The 12835-nt window shown below is 39.7% G+C and overlaps 1 pseudogene across 1 annotated transcript; it reads right to left on the bottom strand.

Moving 5' to 3' along the window:
* Positions 1-1446: 1446 nt before the first annotated feature.
* LOC105553920 lies at positions 1447-3048 on the bottom strand (annotated as a pseudogene). Its single transcript, XR_001008238.1, has one exon. The product of XR_001008238.1 is annotated as a general transcription factor IIH subunit 1 pseudogene (transcript).
* Between the last annotated feature and the right edge of the window lie 9787 nt (positions 3049-12835).

Below are 12835 nucleotides of genomic sequence, written 5' to 3'. Positions count from 1 at the left end.
CTTACACAGTCAGTTGATCTCATCAGGAACAAAATATGGCACGAATTCCAGAAAAAAGAACATATCTTTTTTTCTTTTTTTGTTTGTTTTTTTGTTTTTTTGGTTTTTTTGCTTTGCGCGTAGGCTTTTCAGTCTATGCAACAATTATTGATTTGCTAAGGACAGTAACAGTCAAATGCTAGAAAAAAGAAGAGAGGAGAAATATTTTTATTTCTTCTAAAGAGGTGAAAATAAGATTTTTGGGCCAGGCGCGGTGGCTCAAGCCTGTAATCCCAGCACTTTGGGAGGCCGAGGCGGGCGGATCACGAGGTCAGGAGATCGAGACCATCCTGGCTAACACGGTGAAACCCCGTCTCTACTAAGAAATACAAAAAAAACCTAGCCGGGCGAGGTGGCGAGCGCCTGTAGTCCCAGCTACTCGGGAGGCTGAGGCCGGAGAAAGGCGTGAACCCGGGAGGCGGAGCTTGCAGTGAGCTGAGATCCGGCCACTGCACTCTAGCCTGGGCTACAGAGCCAGGCTCCGTCTCAAAAAAAAAAAAAAAGAAAAAGAAAAAGAAAATAAGATTTTTTTTTATTTCTTATTCATAAGATTTTTAAACTCTTAAAAATACAATATCGTCTTTTCAAAGCACATGCCATCTTAAAAAATATATATTAGCAATGTACGTTTGCACTCAAAGAAAAACATGCAGCACCATTGTCTTCTGACAAAATTCTACATAAAAAACCCTATGCAACTTTCTGCAAATATGTTCCATCTTTATTATTCAGGGACTCCAAACCACTAACATGCAGTGCAATATTTATCGTTTCTTATTTCCGTACAAAACACGGGACCAATGATGTCTTCTGACAACTGTTGCCCGATTGTTGAACAGCAGTCTCTCTTTGCTTTAAAGTATTCTTTTTAACTTGCTGATGTGAGGTATAATTGGAATTCAGTAAAACTTGAGGCTCCAATAGAGGGTGGAGGATGAAGGATGGAGGAGAAATACTTAAGGTCTACCCTGTGCCACAAACTCAGGGGAAAAAAGTTTACACAGAGAAAAACCAAAAAAACCTCAGATTTTATCAATGCACCCTTTAAAAATATGTGTTTTTTTTTAATTTCTGAAAGCAGCTTAATGTGAATCAAAAGCAGTTCCTAACTGCAGTAAACAGTCTTTTAAAATATATATGTACATACACATGTACATATGTGTACGTATGTGTATACATATATATATTTACAACTTAGCTCATTTTTTGGTCCTGCCTTGATTTACCTCCCCAGCATGTAGTCCCTTCTTTCCTTTCAGTCCCCAATGTGCAAGTACGATAGCATTAGCTCTGGGAGTCAGCGTGGAGCAGATGTTTCTTATCACTCCTATGAGATCATCTGCTTGTCTGACAGGCCAGGTTTCCAGTTCTCTCAGTCTCACAAAAGCTGTAAGCATCACGGCCACCTCACGTTTTCTTCATCAGACGCCATGACTGCCACGTGTGGAGCTTGTTGTAGGCTGTCTGGAGTATCTCTATGTAACTTACCAAATTTGTGCTTAATTACTGTCTCCGAATCTTTTCTTGGAATGGGCAGAGCTTCGTAACTTGGAATCGTTCCAAATTACTTTTCATTTTCACTACCTTTTCTTCTAGGAAAGCAGGACCAGAAATGACATAGAAGTTCTCCAACAGCTACATGCGAGTGTTGCAATTCAGACTGAATATCATTTGGCACCATCTGGTTTAATGGTTTGCTGTGATCCTCCCTGCATGAGTGCCCCTCCAGGTGACAGTGCTGTGATGGTATTACCGGCAGCACTACTCGAGAGAATCTGAGTTAACTTGGGTGTATAAGTTTCCATTTCTTGTCCAATACTTTGAAAAGAATAATGTCCTGACTTGTTGCATACTGTAGTGACTGGGTTGGAGTTGGACCATAATACCTATCTAACTTCTTGAGGTTTAGTGCATTCATTTTCACAAAATTATTTTTCCCCAAGTCTTCGTATTCAATGGACTCTTGTAATTTCACCCTTTTGACTACTGGCTGAAAGCAGTCTGCATCTCCGGAATTTCCATCCATGCTGCTGGGCTATTTGGTTCATTTTCTGCTTCTTGTTTCCTGAGTCCAGCTGCCTGGACCATGGCACTTTGATGGTTAAATCTCTTGATGGCAACATTACTATTCTCTTTTATGGATTTAGAATTGGAAGCAGATGGCACAGAGGAAATGCCATAGCCCTCATCTAATGATTTATCTCCCAAAGCTGTTAAATCTAGTAGTGGGTTTTTCACTCCTAATGAAACCATTGTTTTTAGGCGTTTTTCATCTATTTTGGCATATTCTGCAAAGAGATCCTTTGACCCAGTATTCAGCCGATCCCTGTGAAAATAATGGGACTGGAAAAAACGTGTCCAGAATCCCCTTCTCTGTCGTGTTGTGGGGAACATTTTCTGCACATTTAATTTTTACTGCTGGATAGGTCCTAAATATGACCTCAATGATGTCAGAAGTTAAATTATATCTCAGAGCATTACAGCCATCCGTTTGGGGCCAGACATCAGCCAGAAATGCAGCAGCAATGCCAACATCCTGCTTATGATTGGATGTGGAGAATTTTCTGTTGCGTTCACATTTAAACAACTGGCCCAGAATTCCTCAGCACTGATCACTTGGCTCACAACAAGGTCTTTATAAAGCTGAAACAAAACAGGATCTTCTTGCAGCATTCTGTTCTTCTCTTCTAGTTCTTTGCTTTCCTCTTGAATTTGGGCGGCAGCAGCTGAAGAAGGTCCTTTACTGCATCTTGCTCTTTCACTGCTGGGCTTTCATTGGAAAAATGGAAGTTAGTTGTTTGTGTCCCCTGCATGCAGGTCCAGCTGATGCTGAATTTTAGCTTTTCCTTCTGGACTAATTTTCTGGCATTTATTATCCACATACATATGGCTGATTGTAAATCTATTTTTGCCTTCAGGTGCCCAAGCAATTCTTTCTGCCATGAAGTATAGAGCTCCATCCTGCTTCTTTTGACGCACTTTCTTTACAATCAGCAAAACTTCTTCAGATGAGGTTGGTATGGTGGCTAGAAGGTGCAGGTGGAAGTTACAATTCTAGGCAAGAAACTAACTTGATTGAATACAGTCGAGTTCCGCTGTGCTTGTTAGAGCCGCTGCTGGGAAGAGGCTGAAACCCAGTGGATGCAGCAGTCGCCACTGCTTCTGTTACTGGGGGTGTCTCGCCTCCATCACTGGCTGCGAGGAGTCTGAAGGCACGTGACTGGGAACACAGAATTTTTTTTTTTTTTTTTTTTTTTTAATATCTAGGTCTTGGGCCGGGGCAGTGGCTCACACCTGTAATCCCAGCACTTTGGGAAGCCGAGGTGGGTGGGTCACCTGAGGTTGGGAGATCGAGACCATCCTGGCTAACACAGTGAAACCCCGTCTCTACTAAAAATACAAAAAATAAGCTGGGCGTGGTGGCACATGCCTGTAATCACAGCTACTCGGGAGGCTGAGGCAGGAGAATCACTTGAACCCAGCAGGCAGAGGCTGTGGTGAGTTGAGATCAGCCATTGCACTCCAGCCTGGGCAACAAGAGTTAAACTGCATCTCAAAAAAAATATATATATATGTATATAATATATATGTATATATGTGTGTGTATATGTGTGTGTATATATATGTATATATCTAGGTCTTTGGAAAGGTTTTTTTTTTTTTTTTTTTGAAACAGTCTTACTCTGCTGTCCAGGCTGGAGTGCAGTGGTACAATCTCGGCTCACTGCAACCTCCACCTCCTGGGTTCAAGCAATTCTCCTGCCTCAGCTTCCCAAGTAGCTGGGATTATAGGTGAATGCCACCACGCCCAGCTCATTTTTGTATTTTTAGTAGAGACAGGGTTTTGCCATGTTGGCCAGGCTGGTCTCTAACTCCTAATCTCAAGTGATCCACCTGCCTCAGCCTCCCAAAGTGCTGGGATTACAAGCATGAGCCACCACACTCAGCTGGAAAGCCTTTTTAAAAAACTGTAAGTCCTTTTACTGGAGAGAGGGTGGGCATCTCTGAAGCCTGCGAGAAGTGAAGAGACGCTCCAGAAGCCCAGAAAAATCCAGGTCTGAGGCTTTCAGGGGAGGAGGACTCTGAGTCCAGGGAGCAGTCTGAGCTTCCGCTCTGTCTCCACTCCCATCCCCTCCTGAGGCCCTCAGTGGTATGGTTCTATGGAGCACCTTGTAAGAATCAGTGCTGGGCACCCAGATTCCTAGTCTTGCCAAAGATGAGAGCAGGCTCTACAACAAGAAGGCCCACAAAACCCAACCCAAAGGGCAGAGAAATGCAGGTATCTCATCAGTGATCAGGAGGGCCCTGAGATGCTTCCCTGAAACTGTGGCCCTTCCTTAGCCCCAGGAGCTTAGGATGACTCTGAGAGAAGAAACTCCAAGAAAGGAACCTATTCAATGGGTGCAGTATCATAATTGAGTTTATGTAAACATCTTAACATGTGCTATAGGTTTTCAACTCAACTTTGCGATTTGTACCCATTGATATTCTAGTATAATGACCCCCAAATAGCTCTTCTGTCATTTAATTTTGTAGAGATTAGTACAATTTTAAAATATATATACTTTCAACGAAAAGATTCTAAAAACTGAAGCAAACCAAATCCAAAATTTTTTTAAAGTTTAAAAATACGCATATAAACTTGCCAAGAGAGAACCAAAGACTGTCTCATACCTAGTACTCCTATTCCCTTTTTTCCCTCAAGGCATTAATTTTATATTAATAACATTTAGCTTTGATGGATGGTTGCATTGTTTGAAATATTGCAGAGTTAAGTAATTTAAACACTGTTACTTGGTTCAAGACAAATTCTGGAATGGTTCATCTCAGTTAAGGTCACCATGACTAATAAAATAATACACAATCTGTGGCTGCTTCATAGAGAGTGCCTAGAAAAAGAACATATTGCCCAAAATTATTCATTGTAAAGAATGCATTGTAACTACCAAAGAAATTACTATTGTAGTTTATCCACCAGGACACAGAAATAATAAATGCTTACTAAGTATATAATATGTAAAGGAGTTTTACACTAATAAAGATTAGATTCGCCATGGTCACTTGCGAACATTCACAATAGGCCATTCCTAAATATCAGATTAACGGACTGCACAACTCTTAGTAGAAAAAGAAATGGACAGAGAAGAACAGCATCTGGGATCAGAGACTGGCTATATAAGATTTTTATATTATTTTCTCTTTACAAAGACATTCTGTATTACCAAATAGCTAGATAATAAAGGGAGAACAGAAATCATTATATCATTTTATCACAGTAGAAAATGTTTTAAAGAAAAAGCAATGAAATGAATAGGATTTTTCTAAGTCAATAGCTATTCTATTCTCATAATTGTATTCAAGATGCGCTCAATTTCAGGTTTTCTTTGTCTCTTACCCTGTTTTATTTCTTCCCCAGTTTTCAAAATGGGATGGTAGGCCCTATTCTAATATTCTCATAGCCATGTTGCTATGCAAAAGCACAGACCATTTTGGCCTGACTGTTCCTCCTGCCCTTAGTAATAGTTAAATAAGCAAATTACCTTTGCAGCTTGTAAGAGTCCTGCTGTTCCTCATTCTTTCCCTTGCAAATTAGCCCCCAGGAAGACACCGATGTTTGGATTTAGGAAATGGTAGTGGAAAGCAACTCAGATTCTTACAATTAAATCAAGAAAGATTTCTAGATGAAGTATCATATAGGGTGACTGACTACAGTTAACAATGTATTGTACATTTCAAAATCGACAGGATTTGAAATACTCCTAACACATAGAAATAATACTGAAGAGGATGGATACCATACATATCCTAACTTGACCATTACTCATTCTATGCATGTAACAAAATATCACAGGTACTCCATAAATACGTACAAATATTATGTACCAATTTCAAAAATTAACTCGTGTATGTGTTTTGGGTTTATTAACTACTAGGTTTTTGAGAGCTAAGGAAGACTAGGGTAGCAACACGTAGATGAAGATTTATGTTTGCTCTTAAATTGGTTCACGCAAATTTACTTTTTTCCAATAATATTCTTATATGTAGGAATACAAATTATCTGTTACTTCCAGCAAGAATAAATGCTATAAATATTAATATGAATTTAAACTGTTAAGTAATTGTGTATGTGTACCTAGGCAGCAAGTTTACTTACACAGACAAATCTCAGGCAAAAGAAAAGGAATTATGATTCAGATCAACCATGTACAAACTAATGCTGGTTTTTGACAGCCTATTAAGTCACACAATAATTCTCACCCCCACCCCTTGCCCAACATAAGAGGGTGAGGGAGAGGCAACATCAGATATAATGGTGTTATTGCAATAATTGCAACATCAGGCTGGAGAACCTACACAAGGATGATGGTAGACAGCTCCTGAGGACAGGCACGGTTCCTGGTGTATGTGTGGCCTACACCTTGCCAGTGCCAAGTATATAGCAGTCACTTAGAATATGCCTGTAAGAGTGAATAAATCTAGAGACATTTGGGGAACGAAAAAATAAAAAAGATTGTTCGACGAATTATTTCACATAGAATTTAACATTATGAATTCTCAAATCTTGGAAATGTAAAGATTGGAAAGTAGAGTTGGTTCCTGAGGAAAATTTGTCCTGGTCAGTTTTATGTGTCAACTTCACTAGACAACAGCACCCAACAGTGATTCAATCCAACAGTAATCTAAATGTTGCTGCAAAGGAATTTTGTAGATGTGGTTCTCTACAATCAGTTGACTTTAGGTAAAGATTATTGTCAGTCATAGGAGTAGGCCTCATTCAATCAGTTGGAAAGCCTTAAAAGCAAGACTGAGGTACCCCTAGGGAGGAAGACATTGGCTTCAAAACTGAAATATCAGCTCCTATCTGAATCTTCAGCCTACCAGCCTGTTCTACAAATTTTGGACTTTCCAGCCTCTATAATCTCATAAGCCAATTTTTGAAATAAATCTCTAAAATAAATAGCAACTAAATATACTGGTGATATAGGAGACATATCTTACTGGTTCTGTTTCTCTGGAGAAAGCTGAATGACATAGTGCCTTAGTAGAAATTTTAGGGACAATATCTTTTTGGCAGTTGATATTTTTAAGCAAACACCATTTTGTAATGAGATGGTCTTTCCTTGGTCATCAGACTATCTGCTAAATTAGTGGAAGTTTGAATGCCTTAAATATAAAGTTGACTGTTGAAATTTGATTATAATGCCACGGTTTGTGTCTAGGTGTCAAGTCTATGTTTGAAAAATAAAAGCAGCTACATTACCATTTTAGAGGACATGTGAGTTCCTTAGGCATGAACTTTCTAAGCCAATAAATGCCTACCCACTCTCAGTTAAAGTCAGAAGTAGGCCAGGCACAGTGGCTCACGCCTGTAATCCCAGCACTTTGGAAGGCCAAGGTGGGCAGATCATGAGGTCAAGAGATTGAGACCATCCTGGCTAACATGGTGAAACCCCATCTCTACTAAAAATACAAAAAATTAGCCGGGCCTGGTGGCGGGCACCTGTAGTCCCAACTACTCGGGAGGCCGAGGCAGGAGAATGGCATGAACCTGGGAGGCGGAGCTTGCAGAGAGCTGAGATCGCCCCACTGCACTCCAGCCTGGGCGACAGAGCAAGACTCTTCCTCAAAAAAAAAAAAAAAAAAAAAAGAAACGTCAGAAGTGTAAGTCAGTTAACCAACAAATGAAGGCACTTCCATAGTCAGCCCTACTATTGCTTCACTTGCTAACAGCATGGAAATGTTATCTTTCTTCAGCAGGAACAGAAGGGACTCAGTAAATATCCTTGGGGAATCACTGGCTGCTGAAACAACTCACTCACTGTCTCCCCTTCACAATCAGTACTCTCCGCATTCTGCCTGGATTCGTGAGAAATAGAACTTGCACTCCCCATCACACATAGGTAGGCATTTTTCTTTTTCTCCTAAGACCTGGGAACTTTGGGAAGAAGGTGGGAAGCAAGGAGGACCATTGTTAATGTTTACTTGTATTTTATCCCATAACCAAAGAGGTGATCTTTTTTTCTACCTCTGATATTATCCTTACTCCAACTAGTTTGGGACATATTGATCTCTTAAGTCTTCTGTACGTAGATAGAGAAGATTTGAGAATACTGAACTCATCACTAGAGTTAGAGCATGGGGAGAACAAGAGGGATTTTTTTTTAAGCAGACAAAGAATAACCTAAATATAGGGAGACATACTGGATTATGTTTCAAGTTTTCAAAAGAACTGACAAAATATCCTAATTAAAAAAAATAACGAACAAGGAGTGATGCATTGGTTTATGCCAAGTAAAAATAAATAATAAGATGAAGACAGAGATGACTTTTTGATTTATCTAGAGTCACTGAAGGCAGGAATGGTGAGAAAAAATAAATAGGGTAATTATCAAGAACTTCAGAAATTAAAAAGATACAAAAGAAATTGTAACTACATGGCAAACAGAAGTTAAACAGTCTGTCAGATGAGTTAAAGGGAGACAAGGAAATTGCCTCAGGAAGTGGGGAAGAATATCTAGAATACATACAGGTGAAGGAGAGAGCTTAGGGAAAACAGATGATTGAGATGAATTAGAAAGACAGATGATAGAGATACAACGGAGGGAGGGAGGAAGGAAGGGAGTGAACGGGAGGGAAAATTTAAAATACACATCCTTCATACCATAAAGGAAAAAAAAGTACATTGCAGTAAAAGCAGTTTAAAAAAATGAGGGAGTTCATAATTTACAGTTTTTATCTTCTCAATTTAAAAAAAAGTTGAGGTAATCTTTGAGAAGTCAAGAGTCAGAACTGAGGGTTTGTGGTATAAATGGGTGGTGTGTAACTACTGCTTTAGGGATTTTTCCATGAAATTGTTAAAAAAGAAAAAAAAAGAAAAGAATTGCTCAGCTAAGCTGCAAGATAAGTTGAAGATGATTTATCAGACACTAATCTCTTCCTCTCCAATTTCTCCTTGAAAGAACCTTAAAAATAGGTAATCTTCCTAAGCACATTTTTATGTCACTTCTCTACCCAGAAACAGACCATCTCATACTTCACATAAAATTCAGACTCACTCTGAGTGCAATTCCTTACCATAATCTATCCAAACCCCAACCTTCTTTCCCAAAGCTTGTTCCCAAATTCTTTCCCAAATTCTTTTTCCAAAAATTTTTTCCAGTCTAGTCATTGAGTTTTTCCTAAATCTCAACAAGATGTTCATTCTAATTGTCTGCCTTTAATCTCTTCTCTCCCAGCTGCAGGAAAACAAACAAACAAACAAATGAAAAAAAACACCTCTTCAAGCTTCTCATCTAAATATTTTTAAACTACAATTGTCTTTCAAGGATCACGTGAAATGGTCACAATCCATAAAGACTTCTGCTGACATTCCAGCCTGCATGAATTCCTAGTCATTCTCATATCATCTCTCGTATCTATATGGAGTAATACAGTATTTAACTATAAACAAAACCTTTTAATCCAATATTTTGTTGGCATTAAAAGTTTGCAGCGGATCAGCTGCTGGGAACGTGAGTCACAATTTTCTATAGAAACAATGTAGATTTGTGGCTGCCTCGCACAGACGCACTTAACCAATAAGGCGGAAAACATCTGGAATTTTCCCCGCTGGCAGTGGTGCTGCACAAATGCATGCAAGCACGCCCTTTCAAAGAAAATAAGGTTTTTGCTGTATTGTCAGGCCCAATGCAAACCTTAAAAAAAAATAGAACTGTATGAGTTTCTTTTTAAAACTAAATGCTGCTGCTTAAGAAAAACAGCTTAGAGAAAAAAAGGTTGATAAAGATATTTGTGAAAACGCTGAAAGAAACTTTCAACAGCTTCAAAGGTTGAGGCTAGCTCTTGTGATGTCTGATTTTATTTCAGAAGTCGTCACATTCCTTGCCCTTAGATGCCTTGATGTGGGAAGAGGGGTTACAGTTTTGACACGCAAATGAAACATATGTACACTGATATCTTTCGTTCAATCAGAAAATTAGAAGTCACAAATGCAGCGTGGCAGCCACACATTCTCCCTCAATTCCTGCTTGTCTGCTTCTCTCAAGTTCTACCTGCTTCCCATCTGTGATTCTTTCTGAGAAACTCCAAAACCAAGAGACAGCACATATGTGCAGTTAGGTATGAGTGTTATTCAGTGTTGAAGAGGCGTTTCTGACCTAAATTAATGTAAAACAGCTTAAATAATATAGAAAAATCATATGTTTTAATTTTTCCTAATTTAGCTATACCCTTTCTGCATAGCGTGCTTTAAAACGGAAGAGAGTCCTCCTCACTGGTCTGGAAAACAAAGAATTAACCCCATTCTCATTCTCTGACCTTGGCTCGGAGCATAGCTGGCCAAGGGTCCTACAACCCCTAGCATGGTTGTAACTCTGAAAATGTGATATTAATGACTCCTTCGAGACCTCTAGGGACGTTTGAAGCTTTATTTCTAACCAATTTTCTCAGAGGGTAAACAGGCTAGCTAAGACTAGTCATTGGTCTATTTTTTTTTGGGTGGGGGGGAACAGAAATCTTTTTTTTTTTTTTTTTTTGGACATAAGCAGGATATTTTTTAAAGTCACCCCTGGGATGTACCCAGCCCCTGCATTTCTATTTTTCTCTCTACCCTCCTTAGAGAGGAACCAGGCCAATGTGGCTCGACTATCTTGGCCTTTTCTAGGGTGTTCTAGCTGCTGAGGTCCTGCATGGTGCTTCCTTGTTTCGAGCCTATGGAAAAAATGTTTAATTTCTCATTGTAATATGTATTAGTCTGTTCTCATGCTGCTAATGAAGACATACCTGAGACTGGGCAATTTATAAAGGAAAAATGTTTAATTGACTCACAGTTCCACATGGCTGGGGAGGCTTCACAATCATGGCAGAAGAAGGAGGAACAAAGTCACGCCTCACATGGCTGCAGGTCCAAGAGAGCTCGAGAACGGGAACTCGTATTTATATAACCATCAGGTCTCGTGAGACTTACTCACTACCGCAAGAACAGTATGAGGGAAGCCGCCTCATGATTCAATTAGCTTCACCTGGCCCCACCCTTGACACCTGCAGACTATTACAATTCAAGGTGAGCACTGAGTAGGGACACAGCCAAACCGTATCATAATGATTGCATACTGGGATTAGAGGTTAAGGAAAAACAAAAACTGATTTTTATTCAATGTTTTTATTCAGAGGAGGATTGAAAAGAGTAGGAAAAATATTCAGGCCATTATCTGAAAGGGGATGTTTATATCAATAACTGCACCCACCCCAGTTTGTGACCAGGGCTCACCCCTTTTAGAAAGCCATGCTCCCCACCCCCTCTTCTCCACTTTTCACTGCGATTCGTCACCATCCTGTGACTCCCATCCACAGGAACAAAGCCAGCTCCCAGCTGTATCACCTCATCCAAAAGTAGTTATATCAGAACTGACTTACCCTTTCTGTGTTTGGTTTGGTGTGGTGTGGTGTGGTGTGGTGTGGTGTGGTGTGGTGTGGTGTGGTGTGGTTTGGTTTGGTTTGGTTTGGTTTTCTTTGAGACAGAGTCTCGCTCTGTCGCCCAGGCTGGAGTGCAGTGGTGCGATCTTGATTCCCTGCAACCCCTGCCTCCCAGGTTCCAGTGATTCTCTTGCCTCAGCCTCCCAAGTAGCTGGGACTACAGGTGCCACCACACCCAGCTAATTTGTTTTGTATTTTTAGTAGAGACGAGGTTTTGCTGTGTTGGCCAGGCTGGCTCAAACTCCTGACCTCAGGTGATCCACCTGCCTCGGCCTCCCAAAAGAACTGACATATCTTTCATTGGTTCCTAAGACATGGTCAGAGAAGTGAACTTCCAATTATCCCTAGTTTAAATATTTTATCTTAGAGAGAAGAAGAATTAACTAACATTTAGAAATCAAATGTCTTCTTGTAGCCAGGACTTGCTGGCATAATTTCATTTTTCATTTATTTTACATTGAAAAACAAAGCATGCACGATACCTAATCCTAGACTTGTTATTGCTATCCAGGACAAAATTATTCAGAAATTTCTTTATGCAGGCTAATATCTTTTTTTGCTTTTCCTTATCCCCTAATCCCAATGTTCAGTCATTACAATGTGAAGTTTAAAAATGTTTCCATAGGCTCAGAATGAGGAAGCACCGTTTGCAAGACCTCAGCAGCTAAGACACCATTAAAAAGGCCAAGATAGCTGAGTTACCATCAGCCTGGGATGGGACCACTCTAAGGAGGGTAGAGAGAGAAATAGAAATGCAGGAGCTGGGTAAATCCCAGAGGCTACTTTTTAAAATATCCTGCTCATGTCCAAAAAAAGAAAAACAGATTTTGAGGTAATTTGCCTAATGATTCTTTAGGCTTAGCTAGCCTATTTACCCTCTGAGAAAATGGGTTAGAAATAAAGCAGACAAGGGGAATGACAATGTCTTCGTAACAAATTAGTAATAGAAAGAGAAAGGATGTTAACATTCCTTGAACTTCTATTACTATATGCAAGATTCAGTGACAAGCACCAAATGCAGAGCATATCATGTCGTCATCTATACAACCCTATTAGGTAAAAAGTTATTCCATTCACATAGGGGGAAATTGAGGCTCAAAGAGATAAAGTAAATGTAATCACCCATCTAGCATGCATTAGAGCCAAACTTTGCCAAGTGTGCATAACATCAAAGTCCATGCTCTTTCTCCATTATGCTACTCCCTCATATAATAATATTCCTAATAATAATGAAATAACCTAACATTTGCAACACTCGTAACAATTTACGTAGTGATTTAATATAAATGCCACTTAATTAACTTTCATGATTAACTCTTAA

Source organism: Mandrillus leucophaeus, unplaced genomic scaffold, assembly GCF_000951045.1.
Source record: "Mandrillus leucophaeus isolate KB7577 unplaced genomic scaffold, Mleu.le_1.0 Scaffold618, whole genome shotgun sequence".
NCBI classification, from domain to species: Eukaryota; Metazoa; Chordata; class Mammalia; order Primates; family Cercopithecidae; genus Mandrillus; species Mandrillus leucophaeus.
Note: the sequence above shows the minus strand (reverse complement) of the source record. Positions and strands in the feature narration are given on the sequence as shown.